Source organism: Cryptotermes secundus, unplaced genomic scaffold (assembly GCF_002891405.2).
Source record: "Cryptotermes secundus unplaced genomic scaffold, Csec_1.0 scaffold620, whole genome shotgun sequence".
Classification (NCBI taxonomy): Eukaryota; Metazoa; Arthropoda; class Insecta; order Blattodea; family Kalotermitidae; genus Cryptotermes; species Cryptotermes secundus.
In genome coordinates, this window is record NW_019723312.1 from 1,346,050 (window position 1) to 1,362,988 (window position 16,939).

At 45.0% G+C, this 16,939-nt stretch overlaps 1 long non-coding RNA gene across 1 annotated transcript in view; it reads left to right on the top strand.

Annotated features, from left to right (window-relative positions):
• LOC117282112 overlaps positions 1-16,939 on the top strand; it is a 210,388-nt gene that overhangs the window by 178,301 nt on the left and 15,148 nt on the right. Inside the window, exon 4 of the long non-coding RNA XR_004512734.1 lies at positions 4,471-4,549. This is a non-coding gene — a long non-coding RNA (uncharacterized LOC117282112). The remainder of the gene's footprint in view (positions 1-4,470; positions 4,550-16,939) is intronic.

Sequence of the window (16,939 nt, forward strand, 5' to 3'; positions counted from 1 at the left end):
TCCGTATGGTTCTCACAATAAACAGCGACTGTTTCCCTAAACAGCTTTAACCGGTTGGTCCCTGTAGCAGAGACGTAATGTGTTTCCTGTGAGGTACGGACTGAATTCTTATATATAAAGTCTCTGCATTGTGCCCACACAATGTATTTGTGTTCCGTATGGTTCTCACAATAAACAGCGACTGTTTCCCTAAACAGCATTAACTGGTTGGGCTCTGTAGCGGAGACGTAATGTGTCCCTGTGAAGTACGGACTGGATTCTTATATTAACATATGTGATGCGATGTTGTGAAAGAAGATGCCACAGTTACCCAAATAGCTAAAACTTCTGACTGCCCCCTCCAAAAACAAAACATAGTATTGATAAATGCAGTTAGACTGCAGAAAATTTCCGCTGAAAGTTCCTCAAACTTGAAGCGCTTAAAGATTACTGTGTATCGATTTTTGAAAGTTAAACGGTTAGTTGGTCAGCCATTCTTTAGACTTAAAGGCGAAATCTGTGTTTACAGTTATCATTGCCTTCATTGTTGGAATTCTCCACGCGTGCCACATTGATGTAAAGGAAGTCGCTCCTTCCCAACACTCCACATGTCGTTGGCATCTCTTTTCTTTTCTTTTTTATCCCGAGGCTGATTCCGAAATTTTCCGCAGCGTTTGAGAGGTCATAATTCAGATGTTTGCGGTTACAGACAGTGCGCGGGCAACATAACTCACGCCTCTGTCTCTCTAAGACTACTTTATTACGCACACGTACGCCACACACAGACACAAACACTGCCGTCGCTATTTCTTGTTTCTCCTGCTTCAAATTCTGCCCGTTTATCTCCTACGTACTGCCCAAGCGCTCCCAGACCTCCATCTCATCCACCCCTCGCGCTGCTTCATATTCAGCCCGCGCTCTGGTGCATATATAACGAACTAAGCGAGATATAGCACTGAACAAGAAGAAATGAACGTATTGCCGCCAATTTTTTTTCTTATCGCTATTCAAAGTAAGAAATATTCAGGAGCAGTGGGCTTCTACAGGGTTGCCTGCAGACAGGCGCGGCACACGTCGTTGCAGAATCCGGAATGTTCTGGGTCACGTGTAACAGTAACAAGCCTCACTCTCTGGAAGCAGAACCCGAAGGTTCAACGCCGCTGGACATGATTCTGAGACGGTTCTATCCACCTCCCGTCCTCAGGAACTTTCCCTAAGATCCATCTTACTAATTAACTGACTCTCTGGGAGCAGAACCCGAAGGTTCAACGCCGCTAATACCAAAGCCCGCCACTGGACACGATCCTGAGCCAGTTCCATCCACCTCCCGTCCTCAGGAACTTTCCCTAAGATCCATCTTACTAATTAACTGACTCTCTGGGAGCAGAACCCGAAGGTTCAACGCCGCTAATACCAAAGCCCGCCACTGGACACGATCCTGAGCCAGTTCCATCCACCTCCCGTCCTCAGGAACTTTCCCTAAGATCCATCTTACTAATTAACTAACTATGGTAGCAGAACCTCAAGGTTCAACGCCGCTAATACCAAGGTATTCAACTGGACACTGCAAACGTTGCTCCCCTGTCATCAGACTCTACGGCGTCACATCCCAGAAGACATCTGATTCAACACCTCCTCGAATGTCACAAGTGTAACCAAAATTCTGTGAAAGCAACAATCCCGAGCACCTGCATTGTCCTGTGTCCTGATATCCCCCTGTGAAAGCAGCGACTCCTGGGATTCCAGCAGCACTGCCATGCAGACTCACGTTTGAACTGCATTCATTTGTTCATACAGCTGGTTAATTTTTGTAATGGGCTGATGTCAGGTTTGCGTGCTTCCGTGTTGTCCGAACGAAAACATTTTGCCAGGGATTAATGTTCAGTTCCGCCACATAGCGGCGCTGCTGCTGCTGCTAATTCAATCCGATTCTCACGTGACCTTTTGCTAAATTTTCTCTTGAAAATGACGTATCTCACTGACCCAGAAAACATATAATAAATTTTTAATATTAATTTTATAATCCCTCCATGGAGAAACAATAAAAATGAGTTATTAGAGAAGTTTGTCATCAGGCCGCATTCGTTTGACGTCAGAAGTTTATCGTAATATTCATTTCATACATCACACGAAACATGTGTCTCCATTACAAAATTATTTTTATTTAGTTACCTTCTGTCACCTGAATTTGCAGTAAGTCTGTAGTTTCATCCCAGACCTTCAGGTGTAAATAACAAATTAACAAGAACAGGAAACAAAGCTGTCATTCTTATAATTTAGCGTACTTTCAGTTCGGTAGAGAAACGTAGTAAAATCATGAATAACGTAGAGTAGCCTGTCATGGGGCCAATATTCGAATTCAGGGCCTCTGAAATACAAAGTAACTGTTCCAAATTCCACAGCTCATTGTTGTTAGAATTATGGCATATAGACCCGTTGCTAGGCAACGACCGCGAGATAAGCAAATATAGAACAGCCTTTACTGGAAACAGTAACAGAGGAACGGCGTTTTCTGTGCGGTCCGTGCCGGGATGTTATAAGTAGATCAGTTAGAGGCATGTCCCGCCTGGGAGTATGCGGTTGACGCTCACCTCGTGAAATTGCAGCGCCTGCAGAACAGAGAACTCCACGCTACTGGAAAACTTGACAGGCGCACACTCAACATTCCTCAGGTGTACGCCTGCATAGCTGAATTATGCAGGACACAGGAATAATCCTGAACCATGTAAATTCAAATGTGCGTGTTACTGGACAAGAAGAAGCCATGCATAGGAAGTAATAGAGATTTAAACCTGGGGGGGGGGGGTCAGGCCTAAGACCGTTCAGCTGACTAACTGCTGTTTCAGAGTGTTGCATAAGTTCAGGCATAACCTGCCGCACAAGCCTGCATTGACAGGAAACCTCTGTATAAGGCTAGGAACACACACACAGCTACATCGGTCGTACGACGTCCGTACGGTTCATGTCGCATCAAGTAGTAGAATATAAAGTGTAGTCTTAGCTTTCATACGTGACGACATGCGACATCTACCGTACGGCAGTCGGAGAGCAAAGAAATGTGTTTGGTCGCTCTAGTGTGAAAATGAGGTCGTACGGCAAAAAAATCGTACTACATTTTTCCGTACGACCGATGTCGCTGTGTGTGTTCCTAGCCGTGTTACTTAGTGCAGTGTAGTGCAGTGCAGTGACACACAGATCCCATAGTGACCTGGACGCCATGACAGCGCGAATATACTCGTGCTGAAACTACGGCCCAACAAACGTAGAGCCTACACAGAAACACCGACCCCTCCTTCGTCGGAGAGGAAGCCCCATTTCGAAACACGTACATGTATAGGAGAGAATAAAAATCTTCGTCATGGATCTTGAGGAGGAAAGCCAGAAATGATTGTGCTGGCGAAGGCCAGTAGCAGTTTAACCGACCGACAGACTGACTGACTGACCGTCGGTCGTAACATAACTTTGACTTTGACTTTGACTATGAGAGTAGACAGTTGGAGCAATAAGTTAGTTGTGAGTCAGTCGTCAGCCGGTAGGAACGTGAACACGGAAGTAGAGGACATTGTTGGGATCCGTCATCAGGCAACGACTGGTGCAGACAGCAAACTGACAAGACTTTGTGTGTGCTATGTTTACAGTGATTTTTGGAGTGTGTAACTCAGTGATACTGGCATAGTTATTTTTGTTACGTTCTGTGAGTGTTCAGTAAATCCGATTACCAATCCAAACCCCGTCTATGGTCACTCTAAAAACGTGAAAGTATTATCATGATCATTATATTGGCTGCATTCATGCAGTAGAGTTTTTGAAAAACAAATATTCAGGTGCTCAAATAATTCGTAGCATTTCACGGAACCCCAACGATTCATTACCGTGTTCGTAAAGCACGCCAATGTTGTCTTCCTGTGTACCTGTCTGTCCTCCAAGCGGTCTCATCCCGGACCAAAATTGTGTAGGCCTTTCTGATCACTAGCATGCGTGCCACATGCCCCGCCATTCTTCCAGATTTCACGTTCCTGATAATGTTTGATGAAGGGTTATGAAATTCGTCATGAAATTTCCTCATTCCTGTAACTTTCTTCTCTCAGATATTTTAATAAGAAACAACTTGCCTTGTTAATATATCTGGTCGCCTTATTTTCATTTAGCTTCATTATCATCATCTTTATCATGACTGCTACTGTCCTCTTGTAATTTTAATAACAGCGCCTTTTGATTTGCATTGGCCACCAACACAACCTGACCTCAGAGCACCTGACAAGCGACTTCCCGCAACGCAGAAGCCTGTGGCAGACGAAGACAGACAGAGCGGTGTATTTAAATACAGAGGACAGTGACGTAGCAGAGGGAAGCATAACAAGAAGAAAGTTTTTCCAACTTTAAATGCGATGTCTCCCCCTCCCCACTTCCACCCCATTTTCGTTTTATTACTGTACTCCGTACCGAGGGTAAAATTGTCTTCCAACTAAATAATGAACTCTGTGTGTCTAGGAGCGGAGTCTTATCACAGAGCTGATGGCCGCAGTTTAACTTCCGGGTGCAACTCCTTCATACAGAAACTCCATTCTCGGTAAGTACTGTATACACGAGCCTCCCTAATTTACAAGTTTAAAATAGCTCTTAATTAGGGAAGGTCAGAAAAGTGTTAATTTATAGGCATCGGGTGTTTAACTGCGGGCTTTGGGCGAATAAATAACAAAGAAGGGAGAGTAAGAAGGGATGAGAGGAAATTGATAATGCTTTAGCATAGATCCTGAAGAGGGATAAAGGGCCATGTGAAGGTCAACAGTTGCGGAAGGTAAGCAGTGCAGGAAGGAGAGAAAGTTACTTAAATTAAGTACTGCTCCTGATTTCATCATCCAAACAACTCCTGGCGAAGAGTACAAATTGTGAAACTTCGCAGGACGCATTTTTCTCCAGTCTCCTTTCACTTGCGAATATTCCCGTCGGAGAGCATTCCTTCCAGACACCCTCAGTCTGTGTTCTTCCCTTGATATGAGGGACCAAGTTTCACACCCACACAGAAGAACAGGAAACATTATAGTTTCTAGGATTTGAGGTACTCGCGCCGGTGGTTATGAAGAGTTCAGTCTAATGGGATATAGAGCCGTGTAGCCCGTTGAAGGTTAACCGACGTTTCGGAGGAATAGGCCATTGCTTAGTACCTGCTTACTCTGGTTTCTTGCTTGTCTTATTCGTCGACCCAGTTATACCCCCAGGCACTGGATTATTCTCTCATTTCGGAAGAACGTATCGCCTCCATCTTCAGGGTAGAAACATCAGCGTGATAGGTGGCTGCAGTCTGTCCATTTGCGCATTCCAAACGTGATTCTGTAAAAATGATTCATACATACTCCAAACTGTTATCGTGGTACACAATTTGTTATTACCTGCTTAGCTGTCTGTCTGTCTGTCTGTCTGTATGTGCAGGAGTAATAACTGCGCAGGGACAACTTCAGCATAAGGGCGCGTTACTGTGTTACATGGTACGACGACTGGAGGCTGTAAATAAATTATTTATTGGCACGAAACAATCTCGCCAATTCGGTTTAACTCCCAAAGGACCTGACGATATTATAAATTCGAGCGAGTTCCAAACGATGGGAGATTCAAGCCGGGGCTTCCAGAAACGTAATTATTTACAGTTCGAGAAACATTCGGACGATTCGCAGGTCTGAAAGTGTGTACATTCTGTTATTGGACAGGAAGAGAGGTGAAACTGGTATACACTGTTCAGTCTGAAACGTAAATATAAAATATTGATTAAAAATTATAATACACGCCGTATTTACTTAGAAGAAATAAATATTTTTATTAGAGCCTCCTCTTTACATACTCACAAGCCAGTCACAATATCCAGCACTGAAAAATTGTAAAACACAGGCCTTACTAATCGTACCTCCCTTGCTCGAAATTGTTTATTTTCTTCATGATGAGTCAATTTATGTTCCATCGAGAATGAGAAATCTACCTGATGCTTGGGTCCTCTCCGCATCTACACAAATTACTGGGTTTTTGGACTTTTTCCAACATCCAGCTAGGTAATAGAGGACACGACGTTTCGGAAACTGGATCTGATTCCGTCTTCAGGTGAGAAAGGAAGACACCTACTCAGTTGGGCCCCTTAGAAAGAGCTAATCTCAATCATTGGTCCAGTGATACGGAACACATAAATACACTGTGTGTGTGCAGAATGCAGAGACTATATACAAGAATTCAGTCCGTACCTCACAGGAAACACATTACGTCTCCGCTACAGAGCCCCAAAAAAAAACTGTAGAAAAACAAATGTAAACTTTTTAAAATAAAGGAACAGGACACACAGGGTCTAATGTTAGGGTTCGCGTATTTAAGCCGGACTGCTGGCTAGAAGTCAGTTTGTATCCGGAAGGTCCTGAGACCGGCCAGCTCGACCAAGGTTTTCCGTGGTTTTCCTCGGTACTAGAGCAAATGCTGAGTTGGTACCCAATTCCACGTTGCACTGCATGCCTCACATGCAGCCCTCCCATTGTTAACATCAAANACAACCAACCGGTTAATGCTGTTTGGGAAAACAGCCGCTGTTTATTGTGAGAACCATACGGAACACACAAATACACTGTGTGGGCAAAATGCAGAGACTTTATATATAAGAATTCAGTCCGTACCTGACAGGAAACACATTACGTCTCCGCTACAGAGCCCAACCGGTTAATGTTGTTTAGGGAAACAGTCACTGTTTACTGTGAGAACCATACGGAACATATAGATACACTGTGTGGGCAGAATGCTGAGACTTTATATATAAGAATTCAGTGTGTACCTCACAGGAAACACATTACGTCTCCGCTACAGAGACCAACCGGATAATGCTGTTTGGGGAAACAGTCGCTGTTTATTGTGAGAATCATAAGGAACACACAAATACACTGTGTGAGCGGAATGCAGGGTTCTTATGTGTTAAACATCCTGTAGCAGTCGATTTCTTCCGGATCTTTCCCTTTATGGTGTTCATTTGTTTCACATTTACGTTTACTTGGCGTCCCATATGAAAATTAGACTCTGTTCGTTTCATTTTATTTCTTCGTTCGTTTGCATATTCGTTCTTGTGTTTGTTCTCACTTCCATCTCTCCTTGTCATTTCGGCGTCTCCCTCCATTTATCCGGACCGTGAGACATTGCATCGAGTTAAATTAGTCCCAGGCGTCTTCTCGTGCTAACAACCTCGTCAACTTGGCGTACTCGAGCGTAACCCGCAAGGTCCCCCTCCCTGCCAGTCCTCTTAACCCCTTAAAAGCTAACCCTTTACTTCAAGATCTAACATCTACTTCGCTAAGAAGAGCCACTCATAGTCATGTAGATACCAGATAGGTTCTGATGCATCGTGTGCAACGTATGTACTCATATACAAAGTTTCAGTTTGGCGAAGTTGGTTGAGTACTGCGCCCCTGGGCTCCTTTTTTTAATGCCGAGGCATTGCCCTTAATTTAGAAGCATTGATATCGAATATAAATGCCTTATTCCCTTCCTCCGTGGCCTTTGGTCCACAGGGGAACTATACCGACCGAGCGATCGCCGCTTGTAGACGAAGTTAGTGCCAAGTTTTGCGGATAGAGGGGTGTCGCGTGGTCGGAGCAACGGTTCCCACGGCCGTTAATCTCGGTTTTCTAGACCCGAGCCGCTACTTTTCCATTGAAGTGGCTCCTCAGTTATCCTCATGAGGCTGAGTGGACCACGTTACAGACGCACTACTTCACAGAAAATATGATAGTTCCGTGAATCGAACCCGGGACCTCTGGATCTGTAGTAAGGAACTCTAACAGGAATACCACAGACGCGATCCTATTCTTTCCTATATCTGAAATACATATTTTTCTCTTAACAAATTATATTTTCTGTTCTAGCATAAGACTCGCTAGCAATATAGAATTATCCTAGTATATTATTTGCCCCTCCCATGCCTGTGGGGCATCAGAGCAAGGGAACGGACTTACTGATCCCTTGTTGTCACCGGAACCTTCTTGTGTTCGCCACCAGTTTGGGGTTTCCCTCTCCAACAGTCCACTATAATCACATGCGCTGCTCTCTGGAGACTTTGCTTCTTATGTGCTGGAGTTCTCTCGTCTTCAGTCAAAGATTTATTCGAAGCGCCAGAACAGGTAACAATATCTCTACAGAGGGGCTTCATCTTCTCTATTTTACTTACGAATATTCTGTGACCTGTAGTCCCACTGCTGAGTAACAGCTGTGTAAACAGGCGACAGTAAACAGCCGTTGCTAGGGAACAGCTCTGTGGACACGTTTCCCGGAAACGAGAGAACACGCAATAATGGAAGAGATGTTTTCTGTGCGGTTCATGCCGAGACTATATGACGAGGATTAGCAGTTCAGGTGATGCGAGTCGTAAAAGGCGACGAAAAGGGAAGTCTCAATTCTAAGACAGTAAAATATGGTCACGAGTCCCAAGGGACTCGGACCCAAGAAGGACTCTGCTGGCAAGGGACAGCAGCATATACAAAAGACAGACCCGTCCTCTCGCCAGAGAGGGCGCCACACAAAATCAAGACCGTAACTGTCAAACAGTAATAAATATCTGGGGCTCGAAAGCAAGACTTGCTGACTCACTGACCGTCAGTCGCAATGTGACTTGGACTTTGACAGGTGGTGGCGGTTCGAATACCTCCACCGTAGCCCTGCGAGACGTAGGAGGGGACGAAAAGGAAACTCAGTGCCTGGGGGTATAACTGGGTCACCCTGTTCCTGGGGGATATAAAGGCAGGGACATGGTCCTCCAGGTTGGGTGAGCCTTGAATCTGAGACAGTAAAATATGATATAATGAGCCCTGTTGGACTTGGACCAGAGAATGACTGCGCTGGCGAGGACCAGCGGAAGTTGTAAACGGTAGACTCCTCCTCTCTTCAGAGAGGGCGCCCCACATCAACAACCCCGCAACTGGCTGACAGTAACGAAAATCTGGTCTTGGGCCCCAGATGGATGTTTGACGCCAAGACAGACTTGCCAACATAACTTTGTCTTTGATTTGAGTGTTTGGCTGAGTCACTTGTGAGAAGTGAGAAGCTGGTAACTGAGGCCAGGGAAAGTTCGGGAACCCAGAGGAAGGGGAACGTCCACCGTTGGAGCCACTACCAAGCAACGGCTAGTGAAGAGTGAGAAGACTTTATGTATGCTGTAGTTGCAGTGATTTTGGAGTGTGTGTAACTGAGTAAAATTATCGTAGTTATTTGTAGTTACTCTCTGTAAGTGTCCAATGAATCAGATTACCAATGCAAACCCCGTCTGTAGTCAGTCACGTGACAGTACCACAAGCAGCTTCTGACTTTCATATCTCGTTAACTTTTTCTGTATACGCTCGACGTCGAATGGAGGGTAATCACATTTCTTTTCAGGCCCCACTCAGGGCCTCATATGACATCTACAATTGTACAGGAACATGAAGGTAAAAACATACAAAACTAAATTTACCCACTGTTTAGTATGCTGTCACACTGAGGGTGCTGAGGGAAATGTCTGGACCTAAGAGGGGGGAAGTGACGCGGGTGGAGAAAACTGTATAATGAGGAGGTTCATAACTTGTACCCTTCATCATATGTTATTAGTGTGATCAAATGAAGGAGGATGCGATGGGCGGGACATGTAGCACGCATGCCACACCAGGAATCCGTAGAGACTTCTAGATTATAAATCTGAATGGAAGAGATCAGTTGGAAACCTCGGCATAAATGTGAGGATATTAAAACGGAGATTAAATAATTTGAACGTACTGGTGTGGACTCGATTCTGAGTAGGGACCTGTGGTGGGCTCTTGTCAACGCGGTGATGAACCTGCGGGTTGCATAAAAATACTGGAAATTTGTTAATCGACTTAGCAACTGCTGACTTTTCCAGAAGGATTATCATTGCAGCATCCGAGAAGCTCCGGTTCACAGAGGAAACAGATGGTTTATGACGTTATGACGAAGAGAAGGCGAGGCAAATGACCATTGTGCTGTTCGTCGAGGGACAGACTTACCTTCAGTCTGCCAGCAGCAACAGCGAAAGCCTCCTGAAAGATGTTGCCAGTTTTCAATTACTCGCCTTCTCTCCGTTGGAGCATAGTACTTGCCGGTTGGCAGATGTGTTAGGGACAGGTCCAAATTTCTAAAAGCAGTGTTTCGGGGTGTATGGAGGGGCCGAATGTATCCGCGGCTCGCAAAAAAAGTCTGAAGATGTCACAATGCAGGATACATAGCTTACAGGGGTAGCAGGTAGCAGCCTGGCATACAAAACGTTCGACGTGCGAGCCCCACCCCCCAGCCGCCGTCAACATGAGTATCGATCCATGTTCAGCTGTTTTTTGGGGCGCGAGACGCCCGTTTGTGCGTGTAGGTGCTGCTTTCTGTACAGAAGGCCTGGTATCCCCCGGGGGTGCGGGGGATTACCTGTGTTGTTTGGTTACGAGATTTATGGCACGTCATGAATCCCCTTGAAAAAATATTTCAGTGTAAGCTGTGACGAAATATAATCGCCACAGCAAGACTCAGAAACGTGTCAACAATTCAGACCTGAACTTGGAGCCTGACTGTTCGCCTGGAAAGTTGGCAACAGTGCGACGAAAATATGCGACGTCAAAACCCAGAGAAACAAAAGATGAAAGACGTCCCGTGTCACATTTGAAGAAATAAATAAATTGGTCATGAGCAGGTGATACCAGGCCGAATCATCGGCCTAGTACTGAAGTTATCTGGGGCCGAAACGATAATCACCTAGGCGAAGAGGGAGATTTCAGTCTGTACCTCACAGGAAACACATTACGTCTCCGCTACAGAGACCAACTGGTTAATGCTGTTTGGGGAAACAGTCTCTGTTTATTGTGAGAACCATACGGAACACATAAATACACTGTGTGGGCAGAATGCAGACAATTTGTATATAATAATTCAGTCCGTACCTCACAGAAAACACATTACGTCTCCGCTACAAATACCAACCGGTTAATGCTCTTTAGGGAAACAGTCGCTGTTTATTGTGAGAACCATACGGAATACACAAATACACTGTGTGGGCAGAATGCAGAATTTTCTAATTTTAATCATGTGGTACACTATATATAGTTACCAGTCTGCTCTAAAGCGATAACAATGCTGAATCCCACCCTGAAGGTGTCATAGGTGAAAGCAGCCATTAGATCCTAAAGAAGTCATTTCCGCTGTCCGAACAAAGCCACAGTCACATGCATCTGAATTAAAACTGAATACAATGGCCGCTACCATCTGCATTTTACATTCACTGCTCCCTGCGCCTGCGATGGCTTCGGGGGGTTTTGGAATTCTAAATTTTCTGCAAATGATGAAGAGGACATTTAAATGCGAACAGACCAGTGTGCTTTACTAACTCTAATCCCTGCCACCAGAGAAGCTGTTGCCAGGAACTAATTAATTCCGTGCGTGTGGGGGCAGACATATGAGCGAAGCAGCAAAATGTAGCTGGTGTAACAGCAAATAGTGCGTGCTGGAATTATGCGACAAGTCAGATGGATATGTTTATATGGGACAGTGGATATATATGGACTGATCAGGAGACCTGCAGCAAAGAGGCACAGAAAGGTTGCCCGGGGTTCAGTGGAATATGGCATTGTTGCCTTCGTGACTACCTTCCTGGATCAGGTTCCTTCTTGAGAAACGAAATGTTGCAGGAACTCGCTTATCAGAAATGAGGTTTCCAACTCACAGAGACCAGTATGATGTGACAGATTCTTCATGGGTGTCTATAAGGTCTTGGTCCCGAGTGTTCAGGCACAAAATTCTCCATTTAATCCTATGAAATGGTTTTCATTGATTTGGTTTGTTGGCTAGGTTTCTTCATAAAATATTCACCTTCCTTTTTATCTAAGTTTCAGGTCCGTGCATGCTTTATCAGAGTTTCTGTTATCTCCCTTCGACAAGCCTGGTCTCGGATGTTTATATGGCTGTAGTTACTCGCATACTGATATGGGTTGCCCTGGGATTGAGGTTAGTTCTTCCCAAGAGACCCAACAGAGTAGGGTTCCCCCTACTCATCTGAAGATGGAAACAGATCCAGTTTCCGAAACGTTGTATATTTTAGTTTTTAGAACACCGAACGATGGATATAGTCCCCAAAAAGACAATAATTCTGACTTCTAATAGTGGCTCAGCCAGTGAAAGAAAATCATAGAATTTTATTAAACTATTCATTACGCAAACTACTGGGCCCTGTTTTGAGCCAGTTTAAACCACTATATATTCTCCTATCCTAGATCTTAAAAATATATTTTCATATTAACCTTCCATCTACCTCTAGGTCTTCCAAGCTGTAACTTTCCATCAGGTTTTCGTACCAAAACTTCTTACGGATTAATATTCCATCCCACGTTACATGCCCTTCCCATCAGTGTCCCGAGTTCGATCCCGGGTCTGGTCAAGCGGGATTTGTGGTGGACAAAGTGGCGCGGGGGCGGGTTTTCTCCGAGTACTTCGGTTTCCCCTACCAATCTTCATTCCACCAAATTCTCCATCATCATAATCACCCGGCGCAGGCTACAAGAGGCCAAACAGTGGCCGCCGTGCCGAGTGAACCCAGTTGGACTCCACCCCCCGCTAAGCGAATTAAAAAAATTACATGCCCTGCCCATCACAGCGTCCTTCATATGGTCATCCTAACAGTAGTCTGCTAGTGCAAATTATGAAGATCCTCATTAGGTAGCTGTTAGTTTTGTACGGGTGTCAAACTTGGTCCGTCGACCTGAACAAATTAGATATACTGAAAGCGAGCAGGGTGCCGAGAAGAATATGTGGACGTAACACAGAGGAAGTGACTCACTTCCATCTAGAGTCGAGGTTAAGAATGGTGGAACTATATCTGCACTCCCCCATACGCCTTCATGGCACAGGATAACTTTGCCTTTAAGAAGAAAGAACCGACAAGAGAATGGAGGAAACTGCGTGATGTGTGCACTGCACCAGATACGAATGGGATGAAGGAACCGAGGAAAGTGACGGAGGCGGGGCGCTGCATAATCTGAAGGGAAGAAACTCTTTAGGAAATGTCGGCTTAAATATTGTCACGTATTTATGTGTGACTATAGGCGGGCAATGAATGGATTTATTGACGACTTACACACACCACTCGTAACTACAAGTAATTACAGCGCTACCGCTAATTTCTACACTTTACAAATCACCACAGCACCCTCTAAACCTTTTCCAGCCTGCTGTATCTTCAACAGCCCTTCCCTAGCAACGGCTTCTAACAGTATAGAGTCGTTAGCATTCCGCGCTCAGCTCCTCTTGTCACAGTCGCCCGTGCAGAACTAAACAACAGCGCCATCTCCTCTCAGTCTTCCTTGCAAAGCTCAACCACAGCGCCATCTCTTCTCAGCCGCCCTTGCAGAGCTCAACTCAACTGCCAACCCTCTACTAACTGGATTGCCCCAATTCTCTTCTTTATAACAACTCTTTATGGACCACATAAAAAACACCCTTCTTCTGTTGTTGCGCGCGTGTTCGTTTCCGCGGGAACGTGTTTGCCGAGCCGTTGCTCAGAAACGGCATATTGCATAGCAACGGCTGTACTCGTCTGTTTCGATTTCTTTCCCGAGCAACGGGTCTATACGCCGCAATAACCGGGTCTTAAATAGCGAGATGGATTTATCCGGCTCAGGATGGTCATTTGGCTTCCATAGAAACGCTAGGTGATTGTCACATTCTCAAAACAGACTCTTTATTATTAAGTTATATAATTTTTATATTATAAATTTAGGCAAATTTGTCCGCCGAGGAGCTTTCGAAAGGAATTTCTCCACCCGCGATAAGCAGCTTAAAGGCACACTCTGTAGCCGAGGATGATGGCTGAAGGAGCACCACTTCTGGAAACTATTTATGAGACGTCAGGTTCGAATCTTTGTCAGAAAACGATTATCTTGAATGAGAATTCTCGTGCTTCTTCTCGGTCCCTCCGGGCAAGTTCGAGGACATTGCCTTCAAATAGGCCACGACCGCCTCTTTTCTCATGTTTTCCAATTCATAATTTGCTACCATGTCATTCGACACCATGAAGTGTCAAATTGTGACCCTTGGCTGCTAACTGATTCTAACGCGTAAATGTGTTTATGAGGCGTGGTTTCATTTTATCCCACGAAATCCAGCCTGATACAAAAAGAGGACTGAATGCTTATTGGTATTTAATGGAACTCTCAGAATTCGATAATGCGCAGCCTGCCTGATGCATAGGGCACAATTACAAACAACCCACAGGCTAACAAGTATCTATGTATACGAAAACCGACCGTTGTAAATCCGACGATAAAGTTCAAATTTGAAAGCGAATTTTCAACCTTGCTTGTGTATCAACCCTTCGAAGCCAAAATGATATATAAAAATCCAGTCCGTACCTCACAGCAAACACATTACGTCTCCGCTACAGAGCCCAACCGGTTAATGCTGTTTGGGGAAACAGTCACTATTTATTGTGAGAACCATACGGAACACATAAATACCCTGTGTGGGCAGAGAAGAAGAAGAAGAAGAAGAAGAAGAAGAAGAAGAAGAAGAAGTGGGAGTGGTAGTGAGAGACACTACATTGGGGGGGGGGGCGGTAAGAAACTATATCTCCGATATTGAAGGTTCCCAGGCAGTGCCCGCTTGTCCTTCTGGTAAAGATAGAACATATGATCAGATTTTATGCAGAGATTTTATATATAAGAATTCAGTCCGTACCTCACAGGAAACAAATTACGTCTCCGCTACAGAGACGACCCGGTTAATGCTGTTTGGGGAAACAGTCGCTGTTTATTGTGAGAACCATACGGAACACACAAATACACTGAGTGCGCAGAATGCAGAGATTCATAATGTTCAAGGAAGCGGTGCATATACGTAGTTACTGCTGTGCTTTAAGGGGATAAAGCATGAGTCACAAAATGGTTCTATTGTAGCAAAACTCAATAGAGGTTACTTAATGCAACAACAAGGAGAGTAGACTACTTAATTTTCAATTTTTTTCAAATGTGGTTTGCAGTTCGTCTTTATGGGATTTAAGCTCCCTTATTTAACAATATCCTCAATCATTTGATGTTAGGGATTACTGTGTATCTGGACTTCAGCCCCTTGCTAATAAGAAATAACCTGACTTTTCGAAATTTGGTTCGATCTCATTCCTTTCTCAAATGAAAGGGCATGAAGTGAAAAGACCAGTCTGTGTCCCTTATAGAGAGATAATATCATTCACTGGAATTTTTAATTTAGACCTCTCAAACGGAGTCAGTTGGACAGGTGTCTTCACACGTCTCCCCTGAGGACGGAAACAGATCCGGTTTCCGAAACGTGATGTTCTTTCAGAATATTACACTACGGACAGATCCTAGCAGGTACACAGTTCAGTCATCATCTCAATGAATAGTCTCAGTAGCCGAGAGAGATGTGAAATTTGCCTGTTGCAAAAGTCATGTCCCGTGCTGCACTGCAACCTGTCAGCCAATGGGCAGACCGAATTAGCTCCTGCAGCAGTACTGGGCCTCCAATTAATTATGGCCAAAAACTGCGTTAAGTTCGCAATATAAATAGCCAGCCATCTTGTCTCTGTCACTCCACACGCAACGGTTCAAACAGAGAAAAGCTTGCTGATCAGCTGTGCGAGTGTTGTCTGATGATGGAAGGCGCAGTCAGAACGCAGATGTTTCAGTAACCGCCTTTAGCTTGAATATGTCAAAATTCTGCCGTTATTTCAGTGAAGCTGGTGACCTCATTCGAGGACGCGCACAAGGGAAAATTAACACGAAATGCGAATGATGTCGACTTCCTGTTACTCGAACCACAGCCGCGTATCAGAGCTCATGGGTTCTCGGTTCCCCGGGGGAACACAGATACTTGAAGCGTATGGCTCGGTCGACGTAGCAAGAAGACTACGGGATGAGCGATAGTAGAGTCGCAGTTCGATTCCAGGCAGAGGCAATGGGCTCTCTTTGAGGGGTTCACACAGGATCTGACGCCGAGCTAGCCTTCTATCCTATGAGTACCGGGTTAAGGCGGACGGGGCACGACACTGACTGTTCACATCCATCTAGTGTCAGAAGTATGAATGCGTGGAGCTATACCCCCAGCACTCCGTATGTCCTCATGCACAGGGAACAATTTACCTATCACGTTTTAGAACGTGGTACCAGACCATAACGGAAATTACCATGTTGCCGTGTTCTCAACCCGGTAATGAGCCTTCAGGTTCAATAAGAATAGGTAAAGACGTGGAAGCCCATACGGTTTGTGAGACGTCGGAGCTCCCACATTTTTTAGACAATCGGCTCACAGATTTCGGTGAGGTTGTCAGCCTTATACGCCGGCCGCACATTTACACGCAGGAAGATTCCTGGTACTCATTTCTGTTAGAGGCTGAGTCGACCCCAGGGCCATAGTGCGGCTGAAAGGGTTAGGTCAAATGAAAAATCCAGTGACCTCATCAGGAATCGAAACAGCAACCCCCTCGGCTTTTAGCATAGTGCCTCAACCAACTATGCTACCACTTGCCCTTCGGGTTCCATAAAAGACGGATAATTTCTTAACCAGCTGAACCACTTTCAACTTGTATAATATTCGTTACTGTGGAGTTAGCTAATCGGACGATTAACTGTGGTGACTAGTTTCATCCAAAGTGTTCTCTTCTGGATTGTGACACCGTGTAGTCTTGTAAGTTGGTAAAGACCTTCTGGAGGAACATATTGCTTCACTCTTTTCCTACATTGACGATGGATGCAGTATGTAAGTCCGAAACGTTGCTGTCTGTCTGCAAAACTGTAGGATGGTGTCACGACCTCGGTACTGCCTGCTGTGAAGTCCTAAAGTCATTCTTTGATTCAAGCACTGTTGACATGTTTGCAAGGTAAGGAGGGTCATGCAAGCTCTATATATGTGTGTGTGTGCTGGTAGCCTTCACTTGACGGGGGGGGGGGGGGGGGGGGCCCGTAAACACGAC